Here is an 18,324-nt window from a genome sequence, read left to right as displayed (position 1 = left end):
GACCCCTGGGATTGACAGGAAGCTTCCGGCCAAGAGCTACCGGCAAGCGTGGGGCAAAAGCAGCAATATATTCTTAGCGCCGCGAGTGACACTCACCGGCCCGAAACCTCGAATGAGACCAGCAGCTCCGGGGGCGGCGGCAGCAGTGGCAGCAGGAACCGAACATCCAAAATGGCGGCTCCCTCGGCCTCACCACCGCTACTGCAGGCGGAGGGATCCTTAGGAAGCGGGGAGTTTTTAACTAAGCTCACACACTATCGAAAAACTTCGGTCCCTATCTTCCTCTCCTTGTCGATTCCGCGTCCTCTGACTTTAACTTCTCGTGCCTCCCCTCTCTAATTATCCAAGAACTCGAACCTCGCCGAGGACTATTTGCCAAGGAGGAGGTGACTGCGCCTGGCAGAGCGACGCAAAGCGTAGCATGAATCGGGGCTGTCACTGATGACGCGAGACGCTGCTGCCGAGTCACCGCTGCGGAGAGTCTGAGCGAGAAAGATCCGGCTGACCCAGCAGCCGACCGACATTGGTTCCGCTTGGGGGCGCCTAGGCTACCAGGAAGCGACCTAGTCACCTGAAGAGGGCGGGGCTCGCAAGATGGTAGCGAAGGAAGTGCGAGAGGCGAAGCAGGTGGTCTTGGATTCTGTGGTTTTATGGCATCTTTGCAACATACTTTACAAAAAGAGTTGGAGGATGACACGAAGAATGGATTCCAAGCCCAGTACCACCGCTCAACCATCTGCGTTGGACAAGTCATTTAAACTCTCAGGGCCTCAGTTTCCTCATATATAAACTGAGAGGATTTGGACTAGTGACAATTAAAATCCTTGCAGAGTAGGCTTTCTGACTGACTCCATGAACTAATGAACGGAGCCAAAGACAGGCTAACCAGACAGTTCCTGGCTTGATAAATAATTACTAACACCTGATACGAATATTTTCCATGTAAACGTAAAGAGGGCCATGATAGCTTGACCCATTTAAAGGAAAGGTGACCTACCTAAACTAAAATCCTTCAGATAGATTGGCAATAAAGTGAACCTCCCAAAGTGAATAAAGCACAGTACCTGGGTAGATGCCAAAGAGAACTGAACTAACCACAAATCTTGATTTTAGGACTTGTCGGTCTGTGTTTCCGTGAAAATAAGACCAGGTCTCATATTAATTTTTGCTCCAAAAGATGCATTAGGGCTTAGGTTCAGGGGATGTCAACCTGAAAAATCATGCCACGGCTTATATTCCGGTTAGGTCTTATTTTCGGGGAAACACAGTAGAAAGGTTACACTTTTCCTCTTAGCCATTCTTATGCCAGAATTTCAAAAGATTTTACAAAAATTGAACTGAATAGGCCCACCTGTACAATTTTGTTCTTGAACTACTGAGGCATGCCAAGCGGCTGGGGGGGAGAAAAAGATCAAGGGCATAATAATAGTAATTATTTTTTATTAAATATTGATACCACACTGTTTATCAAAAGCATTTTTGTATGTATAATCTAATCTTCCAACAATCTTCTGAGTCAGACTAGACAGGCATATGTAATTTAGTTTTACAAATAAGAAGATTGCGGCACAGAGAAACTGACTTAGTGAAAGACTCTCCCCATCCCCCATGGGGTTCTGCTATACCATGCCACCTTGCAAATTAGAAAACGGCACACACCCACCCACACCCATACCCACACTTAGGGTGGAATCAACCAAGGGCAAATGGTTTGGGGAGTAAAATGCTTATGGAATTCAGTCACCTTGTATCCCCTCCATGCAACTATTGTACAGTGCATCCCTGGATCACAGTGCAGCCCTAAATACAGTCGGCCCTCAGTATCCTCTAGTTGCTTCTAGGAGGAGTCAACCAACCACAGCTAGAATATATTTGGGGGAAAAATGTTACATTGTCGCTGATGTGTACTATGTAGTCAGACATCTGTACTGAATATGTACAGACTTTGTCATTATTCCATAAATAATATAACTACTATTTACATTGTATTAGGTATTATAAGTAATCTAGAGATTATTTAAACCATACAGAAGGATGTGCTTAAGTTATATGCAAATATGACACCATTTTATATAAAGGATTTTAGCACCCTTGAATTTGGGTATTCGTGGGAGTCCTGGAACCAATCCCCCACAGATAGCAAGGGCTGACTATAGTAGTGCAAAACTGGAACACCGTAATGATGCCTTGACATGGATTCCTCTGAGGTATAGCTATGCATGAACACATGCTAAAGTACTACAGTTTGAGGCTCCCATAAAAGTAAGGAATTTATAGGGTGGGCAGTGGGGTTTAAAAAAAAAAGTAAGGAATTTACAAAGCAGTTAGCTAAAGTATTCCATTTGCAACGTGACAAAATTTGCTTAGAGGTTGAATTTAAATGTTTACCATCGCAAACAGCAAAAGAAAAGTTAAGCCATCTTCTTAAGAAAGAGGATGGAGCTGTTTTCTACCATGCCAATGATAGAGCATGAAAGAGAAAATGACAGACATTATAAAAGGCAAACCCGCTTCATGTATTTTTTTTAACTTATATTTATCTTTATAATTACCAAACCCCTCCTTCAATGTAACTGAAAACTAAAAGCAATTGACCAAGTATGTAGCATGGTCATCATTATCCTGGAATCTTTGGTTTCTGTGGCTAGCAATTGAAATTTGGGAAGACTTAATCACCATCTACTCAAACATAATCCCTAATTTCAGATAAATAAATTACAACACATCAATAAAATGAAACACTATTCTGCCAATAAAAATGGAGGTTATTATGGTTTCACAGATTTTTAGAAACATTACAAAACATTATTATAAAATGAGCTTGTAAAAAGTGTGTACTGTATATACATAGGAAAACAGTTAAAGGATAATACTAAAATCTAAAGATGATTATCTTTGGATGGTGGAATTTAGAGGATTTTTTACTTTACTATGTTTTGTTTTTGCAAGGAGCATACTGTACTTTTATTTGAAAAAAATGTTTTACATTTTGAAAAAGAAAGACCTTATAAGATAATGCAGTTTTATGGATCCAAATGCTAAAAGAGATTTTTGTTTTTAAAATAGCAACAGCCTGAAAGTATTAAACAAATTTCTAGGAAGAGATAATGGCTGAGAGAAAAGATCATTATTTTTATGGTCTTGTTTATTACTGATACCTTGTACAGTTCAATTTAACAAATAATAACAACAAACAAAACTTCAGTTTTTGGCCAGGAGTGAGACCACTTGGATGCCCATCCTGGCTGGGTTTAACTCACTTTGTTCCCTGAGCAAAGTACTTACCATCTTGGGGCCTATTTCCTCAGCTGGCCAGTATTTATTTATGACTAGCCTTATTCCAAAATGGATTCAAAGCAGCTATTATGCAGAGAGATCAAATGTGTGAAAGCACTTTGAAAAGTATCAAACGTCATGAGAATATAAGTATAAAACTTTTTTGTGCCACCTGACAATTCAACTAAAGCATTTATTGATTGCCCACTACAAGTAACAGTAGTGCATTATGTTTTACAATTTACAAAAGTGTATTCATATGCATTGATTCATTTGCTTCTCACCCACCATGAGTTTGTAAAGCATACAGGCATTATAGAATAGTTAAAAGTGTTGGTTTCTGGTGTTAAATTGCCTGGGTTTAAAACTGCTCTTCCTCTCTTTATTGTGTGACCTTCAGCAAGTTACTTAACATTTCTGAGCATTTCTGAACCTCAGTGTCCCCATCTGTAAAATGGAGTTAATAGTAGCATTGGCATCTTAAGGCTGGTGTGTTAATTAAATGAGCTGATACATTTAAAGTATTAATATTACGACAACAGCTGATATATAGTAAGGGCTCAACAAATATTATCTCTTTTTAGGATAAATTTTATTATCCCGATTTTAGAGATGAGAAAACAGAAGCTCAGAGAAATGAAATGATTTGTCACACCTACGTACAGCAAAGACCAGACTCCAATCTAAACCTTTCAACTTTGAATATATCTTTTGGCGCATATAGTAACCATTCACCAAACATGTTGCCTGACTCTTTCAACTACATCATGCTGTTCTGGGTGTACAGAATCTATAACAGGCATTTCAAAAGGGACTGACTATCCATACTTTCCAGATAATTATAATCTCATTGAGGAAAACCAGATTTTTAAAAACTCCCCAAATCCAAAAAAATCAGTGATATTATTACTCAGCAGATACATCTGAGTTCCCAAAAAAGCAGAAAAGTGAGAGATCACTAGGAGCTACAGCAGTGAAAGAGGGCTTTTGGAAGACATGGCATGCAGTTGGACTCTGTGGTCCTGAGGAGGAAGGTGGGGGGAGCAATGGGGGGCGGAGGGAACCATCTCTCTTGGACTTAGATGCAGAGGGGTTCTTAAATGACTCAGTATCATCAGCTGAAGCCATATGACCTTTACAGCAGATGGGGAAAGCCCTCTCTGTGGAAATATGGTCAGCATCTTCCACAGGGAACTCTTCCTGCTCTCCATGTGCCAGAGATCTCAGTAGAGAAAGGAGACGCAACCCTATAGGAAATGCAGTGTCGTGAGTCAAAGAGGCAGTTCCACTGGCCTGTTTTGTTACCATTTGAGTGACGAATCTATAAATAAGCCTGAAAGTCAGGGAGAAATTAGTCCCTCTGTCATTTATGTAATGCTTTTGCAAAAAGCATTTTCACATTTCTTTTAAGCATGGTCCCTAATCACCATTTATCCTGGCCTGAGAAAATGGTTTAGGAATTAATCCTTCAGTTATGACAAAATCCTGATGTAAAACTTAAGATTCTAACAGCCAACTCCTTACACTCTTTGACCTCCTACCAAGAACATGGGGAAATCTACTCTATGTTCCTTCAAAGTAAAGACCAAAGAGGATATGAGGCTTGGCCAAGTTCCTTCTTTGCTTTAGAGACTTTTTTTAAAGAGGCAGCCTGAAGTACCACCGGAGATGCTTTATGTCATATTTAGGTTATATTTTCTTTTTTGTAGTGTAGTTACACTTGGTTTGTAAATGATTCTGTATTATGTTGGAACTTTTTGAGTGAAAAAAATCTCACCAGGTATGAGCCTGCAACCAAGTCAAACACTAACTGAGGAAATGGTGCCATGCTGCCATTTAGGGAAGACAAAACCGACGCCACTGGAGAAGATGCACCATCCAGAAACAAAACAGAGCTTCTGACTCATTGTTTCCCACTCAAGTCATTTTATTGCTTTAATATGGACACCATTATATGCCAAGAAGGATCCACAGTAAATTGGTTTCGTTCTCCTTTAGGTGCAAAGTCCCATCCTTGTTTCTTTAAAATCAGTCAGTCCTGCAAGTTGCTTTCAAATGAGCCTGGGAAGTCCAAGAAGTGTTGGGACATCCACGGTAACTGGGGCACCCAGTTCCTGGTACCCAGTTCAGGGAACAGCAATCTCCTTCCCCGCCAAGCTCCTCACACATGCCAGAGGATGATTTAGAACTCCAACCGGTGCCAGGGTGCAGTGCCTTACTCCTGAGGAGAGGCAGCCAACTTGCTGTGCAGATCAGTCCCTGGCCTTGGATTTGGAAGATCCTCCCTCTAATTCCATGTTCTTTGAATAAGTTTGTTCTTTGATAAAGAGGAGGATATCCTAGAATAAAAATCTCAAGAGCAAACTGATTTTTTGAAAGAGAGAAATTGGTGTCCAGATTTCACTTTTTCACATGCCAAAGGAGCCATGTAAATGTTCCTGGACACATAAAATAGGATTCTGAAATAAAGATTTTGCATAACTAATCATTGCATTTAAAATCAATTTGACATTTTTCTGTGAACCTAAAACTGCTCTAAAAAATAGAGTTTCTTAAAAAGAAAAAAAAACAAACAGACAAAAATGCCAGTTACACAAGAAACAAACAAACAAAAAATAATTAATTTGGCCATCTTGTTTTCTTAGCCTCTCCTTTATCCAGTCTCAAAGAATCACTAATATTGAGTCCACTGGAACTTAGCAAATAATAGAAACCAGAAAGGAAACATATTTATTGCGCACCTACTAAGTGTTTAAGAGCTTTATATACATTATTTCTTTTAATCCTCATTATTGTCCCCATTTTACAGGTGAGATAAAGGAGGCTAACAGCTGGCAAGTGGTGGAGTCTAAATTTGAAGCGAGGCATGCAGGAGTCCACTGATTTCCTGACAACACTTCTCTCATTCACTCTTAGTATTTGCACATTCCTTAAGATACTCATTTTCTTCCCTCTAGTTCCTTAGCTCTCTTATGCACATCTGATAGGTGCCATTTGCCAAAAGTCTTATAGCTACTAAGCACAGAGATGAGATTTTAATACACACCATTCTGCTTCCCTGGAAAAAGTGATAATTACGAGAGAAATAAGAATCCAGGAGAAAACAAAAGTTTATTGACTACAATTAATAAAATTCTGTAGGTGAGGAATCTTCATATAAGAAGTACAGAATTTTAAGGAACAAGAATAATTGTACGATTATATATGTATACACACACACATTATTAGACAGAGAACCATAGAATTTAAGAGATAGAAGGAATTGTATTAATAAATGAGAAAACTTCAGAAGGACACATCGGTGGCCATATTAAAATTTGTGCCCAGGAGTCCTAATTCCCAGGTAAATACTCAATCCAGGACTAAGGAATTATGTGGGTTTCTTCAGCATTTCAAGTCTCCAGTTAAAATCTTCAAAATCGATTTCCTCGGAATCATAAGTCAATAGATAGGCTCGCTTGAGGTTCTACATCAGGCAAATCAGGCAGTACAAAGTCACCAAAACCAGTCTTGGCTCTTGATTCTGTCTGTGGAGAAGTTTGGGGGTTGAATCCTGGACCTGTTTGTTTCAGTAAATGTAATTAAAAGCGACAACAATGTGTCCTCCAGAATGAAATTCCAGCCTCAAAGACAGTAGGCTCTTAATGCTTTTGAGAGAACAGCATATAATATGGCTGAAAAAAACTAGAAAATTCCCCCAACATGTAAATTATGGTAGTGCTTACATTTTGCTGGCTATCTCCTTCAAGGACAATCTGGACTTTAAAAAAAAAAAAAACCCACACTTTTTCAAAACAGGTGACAGGATGATCTAGTGCAGCAGTGGTTTTAAAACTTTTTCTGTGTTAAAGATCTCTTTGAGATCCACATTCACTTTGATAACTGAGTTACCATAAAGGAACACATTACACTCTTGGTAAATCACTTACAACTTCTCTCACCAATGGAGGGGTGAATAGTCTTATAACAATTAAAATCCCTTCAACAAATATGAAGCAATTTCAACTAACACCGGTATTCCCTACACTTACTAGGAATCAGTGTAGGAAACAAATCATTCTTTTCATAGGAGTCATTCTGGGGGGAAAAAAAATCACTGGTAAGCAACTGGTCTGAGTTTCCCAAGACAGATTTTGTTTATAGTAAGCCTTCAATAAATATATTTCTTAAAATTAAGTTAACTTTATCACAGTCAAGCTTCCTTCTTGTTTGAGGTGAAGTTCTTTTTATGCCTTCTGGAAATTAGCTTTAGGAGGGACTGGGTTTTGCTTCTTTTGTCACCTGTGGCCTCATACAAGAATTGGGAAATCTTTTATCTTTGAACCTGGAGATGCTACATGTGAAAGATGATTCAGTGTAATGAAATCTTTTTCCACCAAATAAATGGCAAGACAGAAAGAAGAGGCAGAAAGAAGGAAGTGTTAGAAATTAAAAGATTTAAGAGACATATCATCCAAATACAATATGTGAATCTTGATTTCCCCAAAATAACTGTAAAAATGCATTTCTGAGATAAACAAATTTAGTAAGAAATACTATATGATATTAAGGATTTGTTTTTCATTGTGTTGGGCATCACAATGACATTATTTTATATTGTAAAAACAAAGGGTATGTGTTAAAGATACATATTAAAGTATTTAAAGGTGAAATCATATAACGTCTGAGATTTGCTTTAAATTCCTTCTCTCTCAAAATAAGTGTTAGGAAGAAATAGCTAGATGAAATAAGAGCAGCAGAATGTTGACAACTGTTGAAAATGAGTGATGGGTACATGGAAGTTCATTATATTATTCTAATTTTGAATATGTTTAAATTTTCCATAAAGTTTTCTTTGTTTAATTTTTAAATCAGAGGACTTACATGCCAAAAGTAGAAGGTGAGCAATACATAAGGTGTTATTCAGACAAATAATTTCAACAAGGAAAATCAGAATTAAATTACATCTGAAATATAAAATCTTTAAAAAAAAAAAAAGAGCTTCATGGGGTCAGAAATGCCTAACAAGTTGAAAAGAATAAAACAATTTCTCTTTACTTCATACTGAAGGAGCAAACAGTAAAGAAAATTAATGCCTATGTCTCTTTAGGTTTCACTTATTTGACTTCTTCAGATTTATGAACATACACAGTTATGACATTTTTATACTATTTTCAACAGGAAAGCAAACTGTTTTCATGACATGTAAATTGAATATATCTAAACTGAAACAGGAGTCTAAATCACTGTACATTAAAGACTTTCGAATTTGTCCAGCTCATACAAATGTTCTTTGAAGTCTGTAGTGTGGCCTTGTCAAGAGGTTGATAAAAGAGTATAGCCCTCTTTTCTCATGAATTCAGCATAAAAACACATCAAATAAAAGCTTAATGATTACAAATATGCCCTCTGGCCTTAAGAAACTTCACAAAGATCATGTTATTATTCCAAAGGCTCATGTAGAAATACATTCTAGTAGCACTTGGTATTCCTATTTCAGATTCAGTTTCTATACTGACCTGTCTTTCACGAAGAAGGGATGAGAAACAAGGAACTGGGGATGGCACAAGTAAGGGCCCTGATGCAGACATTGGCAGATGCCCCAAGTGAATCACCACATCCTGCTACAGTTCCACCGCTATTGCCAAGGGCACCTTTCTTGACATCGTTGGTAAATTCAACACTGAGCCGGTCTGCTGCGGCTTCAGCCTAAGGCAAGAGGGTAAGAATCACATTGGGTTCTCAATTTATTTCACATTTGTTTATTGCATACCGACTACATATCAAGTACTCTTGGAAGCACTGGGGAAGAAACGGTGAGCAAAGAGACATGGGTCTTGCCCTCATGAAGCTTAGAGTTTAGTGTAAGTCAATGATGATGAAAAGCAACCTTTTCTGGCCCACGTGCTTCTTCTTTCTCTCTCTCTTTCAGTGGCTGTGTTTGGAGTGCCTAAGATGTCAGACACTGTGGTACACCAATGACTAAAAGCTAGACATAAATATGCATAGCAATGTCTACAAGAAAGGCCATCAAACCTTAACAGTGGTACTCTGGATTTATTCATTCATTTGACAAACTCTATTGACTACTTAATATAAACCAGGCACAGTACTGGGAATGTCACAGTGAACAAAACAGACAACAGTCCCTGTCCTCATGGAGCTGATGATATTCCAGTGGGAGAGACAGATAACAAAAAAGATCACAAAATGTGTGTTAGATAAAGATAAGAGCAATAGAGAAAAATACATAAAGCAGAGAAGAGGGAAGAAGTTGACATTTTAGAGAAGGTAGGCAGTAAGGGCCTTATTGAAGAGAACACTTAAATACAGTCTTGAAAGAAGTGAGGGAGGGACCAGACAGATAGCTAGAGAACACAGAGTACAGGAAGTACAAAGGTCCTGGGGTGGGAATCAGCTATGTGAGTTTGAAGAAATGCAAGGAGGCCAGAGGCCAGCATGGCTAAGCAGAGTAAACAAAGTGGAGAGTGAAGGGATTGAGGCTAGAGAGAAGAGGTGAGAGTGGGTGTAGTTTTCATACAAAAGCTATTGCCTATTATTTTAAGTGACATAAAAAGCCATTGGAGGGATTTCAAAGCAGAGGAGTGACATGATCTGACTTAGGTACTAACCAGATTTATGATGGCTATATTGAATATCAATTAATGAGAATTAAAGAGAAGTAGAAGCAGGAAAACCAGTTAAGAGGCTTTTGCAATCATCCGGGGAAGAGATTATTGCAGGTTAGACCAGGGTACTGTTGGTGGAGATGATGAGAAGTGGCATGATTCTGGACATATTTAGTAGATAGAGTAACTAAGATTTGCTAAAGATTGTTTGGGGGCTAGGGGTTGACAGAAAGGGAAGAGTCAAGGAATATCAAGATTTTTTTTTTATATCAAGATTTTTGCCCTAGCATAGAATTGCCATTAACTGTACATTGATGAGTAGGTTCTTGGAAAGGGTAAGAGCACTTTTAGACATACTGAGTTTGAGATGCCTCTGAAATATCCAAGTGAAGATTTCAAGAAGGTGGACGGATATATCAGCCTGGAGTTCACATCAGCCTAGAGGCCTTAGCTAGACCTCACCATAAACATGGGATTGAAAACCATGATGTTGGATGAAATCACCTAGCATGTAGGGAAGAAAGAAAAGAAGTCCAAGGCTGACCCCTTGGGCACATCTCTAGTGGCATTTCATGTGGCTTTTACTTCTTCACAGTCCCTTTCTGTATTGTCTACATTTTTACACTGTATCATTTTTCAGTGAACCATATAACTCTTTGAAAGAGTAAAAATGATTAAGAGTCCTTATCAGGAAACCACCAGGAGCAAAGCATCAGAAAAGACCAGATTCCAACATGGTACATGTGGCCCCAGCAATTGGAAGGCAGCACAGTGGGAACACAGAAGATGGAACAGACTCCTCTTCTGGCTTCATGTCTGCTCTAAGCACAAGCTTGGCACCTGAGTACCAGGCCATCTTTTATAAAGAAATCACCAGAGACAGCTTTATCAATTGCTAAAACAAGTTGCTCCCCATGTGAAATGATTTGAGATGCATTAGGGAGAAATCCCTCTGCCCTAAAACAGGCCATGAGCACCTTTTGGAAGCCTAATCCACCCTCTGTGAAAATAACGATGATGATAGAAAGCAAAACTTGATTACATTTGCGATGTGCCAGGCATTGCATTTAAGTCCTTTATATGTATCAGCTCATTTAATCATCTCAACAAACTTATGAGATTTGTTAATAACCATAAACTACTATTATTTTCCTTCTTCCAGTCCTGAGAACTGAGTCTTTGAGAGGGTAAGTCACTTGCTGGAGGTCTCATGGTTAATAAATGGTGGAGCTAGGATGTGAATATGGGTCATTTCACTATTGCACTCATACTTTTAACTAAGACTAAATGATTGTGCCCTGTGCCTTTGGATCCTGTAGCCTTTATTCCACGATCTCTTTATTAAAATACAAAAATATCCCCAGGACAAAGTTGAGATCTTCCGAACTAAAAATGTTTTGCAAACTTCTGGGTTTAACACTTTAGGTACCTGCATCTTTGTTTTCTATTTTATTGTGAACAGCCTTGAAGGGTCATCTGACAGTTATCAGAAGTCAAGCTCTGTCAGGAAATGTGGACAGAAAAAAAGGTACAAATTTCACCTGCTTTACAGTCCTGTCAGAGCTACTATGAACGCCACCATCCTAAGAAAAAAAATATTTTGGTGCACAATAAAAATCTGAAAGTGACTTTCATTTTTAAGTCACTTCTCCCTTCTTGAAAGTACTCACCATAATGGTTGCCTTGGACTTATATGGCACATTACAGTTCTTAGCAATTTCTATCAGGTACTGTTCCACTAGAACCTGGGACAGAGTGTTCACATTTAATTTACACATTAGCTGCAAAATAAAGAACATAATAGAGTTGGTCACATACATACCTACAAAATAAGAAACGAAAAGAGTTTAGGTGGTCTTTCACCTCTGAATTATTGTTTTTTATGTTTCTAATCACTGTTATTTAAGATGTGTGATTTTTAAAAGATATGTAATTTAGTAACAAGGAGGGGCCCTCTTTGTCATAAGACAGCCCTATCCTGGGGTGAAGGAACCTCAAACCAAGGAGAATAAGAGGAAGAAAATAAGCATAAGAAGAAACATATTGAATCACGAATTCTGATTTTATGGTAAATATTTGAATTATGTCAGAGGTGACAGTCGACATACTCAATAACCAGTACAGCAAGGCGCTGTCCAATTAGAATGGATGTCCTGAATGATGAGAATGTCCACTGGCCTGAAACAACTACTCAGCCAGATCAGCAACACCAGCTTCCTCTGGGAACTTGTTAGAAATGAAGATTCTTGGGCCCACCCCAGAAATACTGAATTGGAAACTCTGGAAGTAGAGCCCAGGAATCTATATTTGAACAACCCCTTCAGATTCTGACACCTGTTACCGGTTGAAAACCACTGCACTGTGGGGTGCTTGTATAGGTGATCTTTATTTTATTCTTTCAGCTTAACTTTATTTCTCAAATGGTCCATAGTGAACATTTATTATTTTTGTAGTAAAAGGATTAGTTATTTAAAAGAGGAGCATGCATATTGTGATTTGTACTTTAGAAAATGTTTTCATTTATAGTTTGGTATGAGCCCCATACCACCTATGTGAGGTTTGTATGTTATTACAAACCTTAATATTTGCATTTTACAGCTGAGAAACTTGAAACTGAGAAGTTAAATGGCTTCCCACGATCACGTGATTAGGAGTAACAGGTTGAATTGGAACTCAAGGCCAAATCTTCAGACTGTAAATTCCTACGCTTTTTCACCACATCATGTCATAAAATGAACAAATAGAGTCATGTTGGAAAGGTAACAAATGCAACCTGCCCTGGTTGTTATGCACTGCCATAAGTCTTACTATCCTGAGTTACCAACTGATGACTGAGCATGAGGAAATAGGCTTTTCATAAGTATGGAAAACCTGAGCCTCCAAATTATACACCCTGTCTGTCTGCTGTGAAACAAAAGTGATGTTCATCACCTAATAGAGAATAGACAGAGTTCCTCTGCCATTGCATACAAATCTTGACATAAGACTACATTTGAACCTGAAATATACACAAAGCTCAGTGCTTGGAAGGTTGCTTAGCCAAGTCCAAAGTAGGAAAATGTTCTTTGCCTAAGACATTGCGGGGAAAAGAAATCACAATAGAACTGGACTTGTTTTAGACAAATGCTAAACTGTCGTTACACCAATACTAATACCGACAAACATTTATTGTTTATCTAGGTTAACAGTTTGTGTTACAAATAGAACCCTGGAAGATCAAGACTATTATCTCCTTTTAAAAAGGAATCAATTTAGGTAAGACAGCGCGAATTTGCTTTATTTATCTAAAATCACTTGGGCACTCCGTATTTAAATTTCTTCATTTGTAAGAAGAGGATAAAATATTTCTGGATAATAATATAGATCATGGATTATCAGGATCAAATAAAAGAATATGTGGACGTGCAGTTTAAAATTCACAAGTTCTGTGTATGCCATCAACGTCATCCCCGTTGTTCATGGTAACAAAATGGGTACCACTGCCTTTGCCTAAATTTGATTTACTTTGGGTTTTCCTTAGGCCCCTACTATCTAAGTAATGCCCAAACACCCTCTGCAAGATTTGGCTAAACAATGCCCAAAAATCAGTTTAGAAGTTTGACTAACAGCTTTCCCTCTATCAACAGACTATAGTAAAATTCAATAGTAAATAGTGCTATTTACGGAGCACTCAGAAAACTGTATTTATGTGCAATACTTATTTCACCTGAACCATCCTCATAATCAGAGATCATCAGTTTTGCAGTTTATCAAGGGTTATTCACTTATGTGATCCACTGCAAAGAGGAAAGAGCAAAAGTCAACAGAAAATAAGTTGGACTTAAAGAAAACATGTCAGCTACTACCTCTACTCATGAGTTTAGTACTACTTGAGCTGTGACCTGATAGAAGAAATGGCTTTTTTTTTTTTCTTTTGGTGTGTTTGAAAAAGGGTAAGGAAGCCCTTCCAGAAAAATTTGCATGGCAGCTAAAACTTAATAGTTACTGCACATGTGAAAAAGCTTGACTAGATAAAGTGCTCTGCCTTGGTGGAGAGAGAAGTCCAGTAATCTGAACATTCTTTTACATTTAAGCCTTTGGGAACTTTTTAAAATTAAACTTTTTATTTTGAGGTCATTGTAGAGTCACATGCAATTTATGAGAAGTAATACAGAAAGATCCAAAGTATACTTTTACTCAGTTCTCCCCAATGGTAACATCTTGCAAAACCAAGATATTGATATTGATACAGTCAAGATACAGAACCGTCTTTGGAAATTTTTAAATGATTTGATCACTATAATAATCATTCCCACATTCCCACCAGTCATAAACATTATTTTAAATTCCAAAGCTGGTAAGTAAGGTCTTAGGAGATATACCACTGGGTGGGTGAGGAGGGTAGGGGGTGGGGGGCAGTCGGGGTGTAGATTGCTTAGGATCTGGGCTGCCTGGAGTTATTATTCACTTTTACTTCTTTCCAAGAGTTTTAGGTGATTGACAACCAGTTGCAAATTGACTGGAAGGCAAAGGTGATCAGTTTTGCAAACAGAGCTGAACATAATATCACCAGAAGGTACAACACTCATAAATCACCTGATGAGCAAGTTTCCCAGAGAAAGAGAAAGTTATCAGTGTCATGAGGGCTCCAGTTTTTCAGCATCCACTTTATTCATTCAACAAGCCCCATGTGATGAATTCCTAATTGCTCACTAATGGCCTGGATGCACTGGCTTCTCTGTGAACCCAGATATGACTCTTGCAATTCAAAGAAGGGTTAGGTTTCCTCCAGTTTATTCCAGTCATCAGTGTTTTTACAGAAACTTTTGAGAGTTCTGCAGGAAGTTTCTGACAAACATGAAATTCTTTGGCAAATGCCAGAGGAAGCAGGCAACGGAGGGAGATTCCCCTCCCCTAAGGACATATTAGTCACTTATGGAGACATTATAAAACTTCCTTCTAAATAAAATATTAATGAATTTGAAAGGGAAATCCCCATTGGAAGAGATCACATAACATTAAAAGCCTGTAGAAATGAGGACATAGAATTGTTCAGAGAAGATAAAACACGAGCTTAAAAGTCACACATTTCGACACTGGGACCTCTAGAAAAGCTTTTGAAAAATAATCTAATATCAAACATCAACATGTTTTTAGGGAAAGTAAAATCCAGTAAGTATTTTGGTAATTTCTATGTTGCTTGAAGTTAGTTTTTGTTTTCAATCACTGGCATTCAAAGATGAAATTCTTTTCCTAAAATCGCACCTTTACATGCTGAAGCGTACAAGCAGGAAGACATGACAATATGAAAAATGCCACCTCCTCCTATTGTTATGACACACATAGTTTGCCAAGTTACAAGTTCAAGTTTGATTCCTTAATGTCAAAAAGAATTGGGATAGTTGTCTGAGTTTCCTCTGCCTGTATTACAAATCTAGAAAAAAATCACCAAAGGAGGAACTAGGAGACCCAGAGAGATGGTGTGAAACTCCTGCCTGCTGAGGGAGAAGAATAACCAGCATGGTGGGGTTTTGTTGTTTTTCTACCAACAGAGTAGCTCAAGCTCTCCCATCACACAAATTCAATCTACTCACATCAAAGGAATTCAATAGGAATCCAGGGAAATAGAAGAGGTGGACAAAACAGATTGACGTTTAACTCTTCAGTGCCCGAACGTCCCAAATACCTTTAAAAATCTCCTTTCACTTCATCAGTTCTTTAAACTCTGTGGAAAAAAAACCAACTCAGTGAAATAAAATGAAGGACTTTCATATGAGATTGAAAACAGATAGCAAATAGGTTAACTAGATAAGTAGAAATGAGGAAGTGGGAGCAAAAGAATTAGCAAGGACAGTCTCCTACTGTGGGATATCTTTGTGAAATTTCATTCAACAATTATTTACTGAGTCAGTTAGTGTTTTAGATGCCAGGTTCACTTAATATAAATAAATGATTATCCAGATAACAGAGAATAATATAGATATTTAGGGAAATAAGGTAACTTTTGGTTATTTTAGTGTGTTAAATCTAAAAGCTACATTAGCTTACTTATCACTACCATTTCTGTCAAACTGACACTAGGGAGCTTCATACTATCAATATGTACTATGACCAAAGAAATCGGGATTGTTTGGAGTAAAGATTTCTAAAACAGGGTATACAGCAGAGATATGACCCGCCCTTTGGGGACTGCAGCATCAAACCAGGAAATCACCTGTGTTTTTCAGACACACCTTTGCATTGCGTAATAATGCAGGTAGTCAAAAAGAGGTTTTGCTTGCATCAACCTTTGTCTGTTCTTTGTCTGAAGAGCAGTTCCCTGAGTACATATCCTGATCTGGGAAAATTAGCTATCCTTGAATACATTTGGATGGTCCAAGGATCTCTTTCTTTTTTTGCAGTTTTAATAGCAATTTAGTGAGCTAAGCAAGGAACTAGAAACCAGAATGCCAGTTAGCACTAAAACAGAATCACCACAGGACTTCCTTGTTGGCCAAACAGAGAGAAAGAATAATTCTCTGTCATGAATAAATATTCAAGAAGCAAAGCCTGATTTAGATGGTTACAGATCAGTAGCTTCGCTATGTTTTACCCACTGGTGGAAGAAGTGTGTGTGTGTGTGTGTGTGGTTGTGAGTGTGTGTGTGTGTGTGTGTGTGTGTGTAGTTCAATAATTTTGATGATCCTTTGTGCTCATTCAGGTGAAAAAATATGAAGATTGAGGCCTAAGGATTCCCTCGAAATAATCTTAGAGGTCATATACTTTATTTGTATTTTAATATCTTACTTACTTACTCATTTTACTATCTCTAAGGTAATATTCTCATAAAAAATCCAAACAGTAAAATAAGTCCCTTTTGTTCCTCTTGGCCATCACCCAATTCCACTTTCCACTCCCAAGATAACCAGTGTTAACTAGTTGTTACATACCTTTCCGTTCCTTTTCTGTACAGATACATAAATACCAGGGGTGCCAAAAAAAAGTATACAAGTGGACACTTTCGTCAACGTTGCTCAAGCAGTAATTCACCGTAATCAGAAGTGTCTGGATGCTGATTGCAACCACTTTGAGCAGCTCTTGTAATTGCAGAAGTCAAACTTGTATTCATCTTTTGTAATCGGTATATATTATTACAATTTTAAGTTTTTTCCTGTCTTAAAATGTGTATACATTTTTTTGGCACCCTCTCTATATGCAACTATAAATTATATGTCCTTTAACATTAAATACATACTGCACTGTACATATTTGCTTATTTTTTCACTTAAAATGTTTAGAGAGCTCTTCTATCTACATTTTACCCCCACGCTTTCATTTAGTTCAAGCTCCTCATTTTGCAGAAGTGGAAACCCATATCTAAAGTAGTAAAATGACTTTACTAAGGCCAGATAGCTACAGCATAGGGACCAGAGCCGGGCCAGTACTTTTAAAATCAAACAAAAAGTAATTATTTATTGAACAGAATTTGCAGAAACTGAAATGAAAAAAATCCACTCAGAATTCAATCTCTCCAATAGTTAAACTCCCCGCCCCTCTGGCGCCCCCCTCCCTCCACTTCAAGCCATTGTTTCTCAGTCTATTTGTGTAGGACACAGCTCCCTGGCCCATGCTGGTATTATGAGCCTTGCGCTCACCCCAGGCTGAGGCAGTCCTTCGCCAGTCATTGATCGGCCACTCACAGCAGCTCATGGCAGCTCTCAGCAGCTGCCAGCCACTCACAATGGCTGCGGGCCACTCATGCTGGCTGCCACGCCACTCACGCTGGCCACCAGCTGCTCATGGCGGCACACGGTAGTCCACGGCAGCTCAGCTCCAGAAAGAGCTGTTGTTCACAGTCTTAGCTGTAGTGGGCACAGCTCACAGGCCCACTTGGGAATCAAACCAGCAACCTTAGCGTTAGGGCCCTCCAACCACCTGAGCTACCGGGCCGGCCCTAAACTTATTTTTCTGTTTAGTTAGTTTTGTCTGTGTGCAGAACTATTATATTTTACACAGTTGTAATCAAAGCACAAATTTAACTGTTCATTTTTTCAGTTAAGTTAATCAGAAGTTCATGTTTCTATAGAGTTGACTGGTTAATCTTCAACGAATGGTGACCTAATATTTCATCCAGTAGTAAAGTCCTCTTCCCACTAAACTAAGCTGCTTCCCATTGTACTAAACCTCTTCCTCTCATTCCTTACAGACTTTCAAGTCTCCCACTACTTGCTTCACCTTCCCCTAGATCCTGGGGTCCGGTCCACTCTCATCCCCTTCAGAGCCATTTCTCAACTCTTAAAGAACTCCCATCTGTCCCCTGAATCTCCAGAGGGATCTCCTTACTCTCCTGTGCCCAGGTCACCTCGAGGTTCTCTAAGGTTCCCCAGAAGAGTCTTCACAAATCAGGCCCGGGAAGTCCAGGAAATGAGGGTCGCTAATGGCTACGACCCAGGGATCTGCCTGGGAACCCCTAGAATTTACG

The 18,324-nt window shown here is 38.6% G+C and overlaps 1 protein-coding gene and 1 pseudogene across 2 annotated transcripts in view; both read right to left on the bottom strand.

Moving 5' to 3' along the window:
- AP1G1 (adaptor related protein complex 1 subunit gamma 1) overlaps window positions 1-427 on the bottom strand; it is a 74,682-nt gene extending 74,255 nt beyond the window's left edge. For both annotated transcript variants that reach the window (XM_033127306.1, XM_033127307.1), the window contains exon 1: window positions 97-427. The gene's annotated coding sequence lies outside the window, so the exon portion shown is untranslated. The remainder of the gene's footprint in view (window positions 1-96) is intronic.
- Window positions 428-5,193: 4,766 nt separating this feature from the next.
- Window positions 5,194-15,505, bottom strand: LOC117035315 (IST1 homolog; annotated as a pseudogene).
- Window positions 15,506-18,324: the final 2,819 nt, after the last annotated feature.

Source organism: Rhinolophus ferrumequinum, chromosome 15 (genome assembly GCF_004115265.2).
Source record: "Rhinolophus ferrumequinum isolate MPI-CBG mRhiFer1 chromosome 15, mRhiFer1_v1.p, whole genome shotgun sequence".
Taxonomy (NCBI): Eukaryota; Metazoa; Chordata; class Mammalia; order Chiroptera; family Rhinolophidae; genus Rhinolophus; species Rhinolophus ferrumequinum.
Note: the sequence above shows the minus strand (reverse complement) of the source record. Positions and strands in the feature narration are given on the sequence as shown.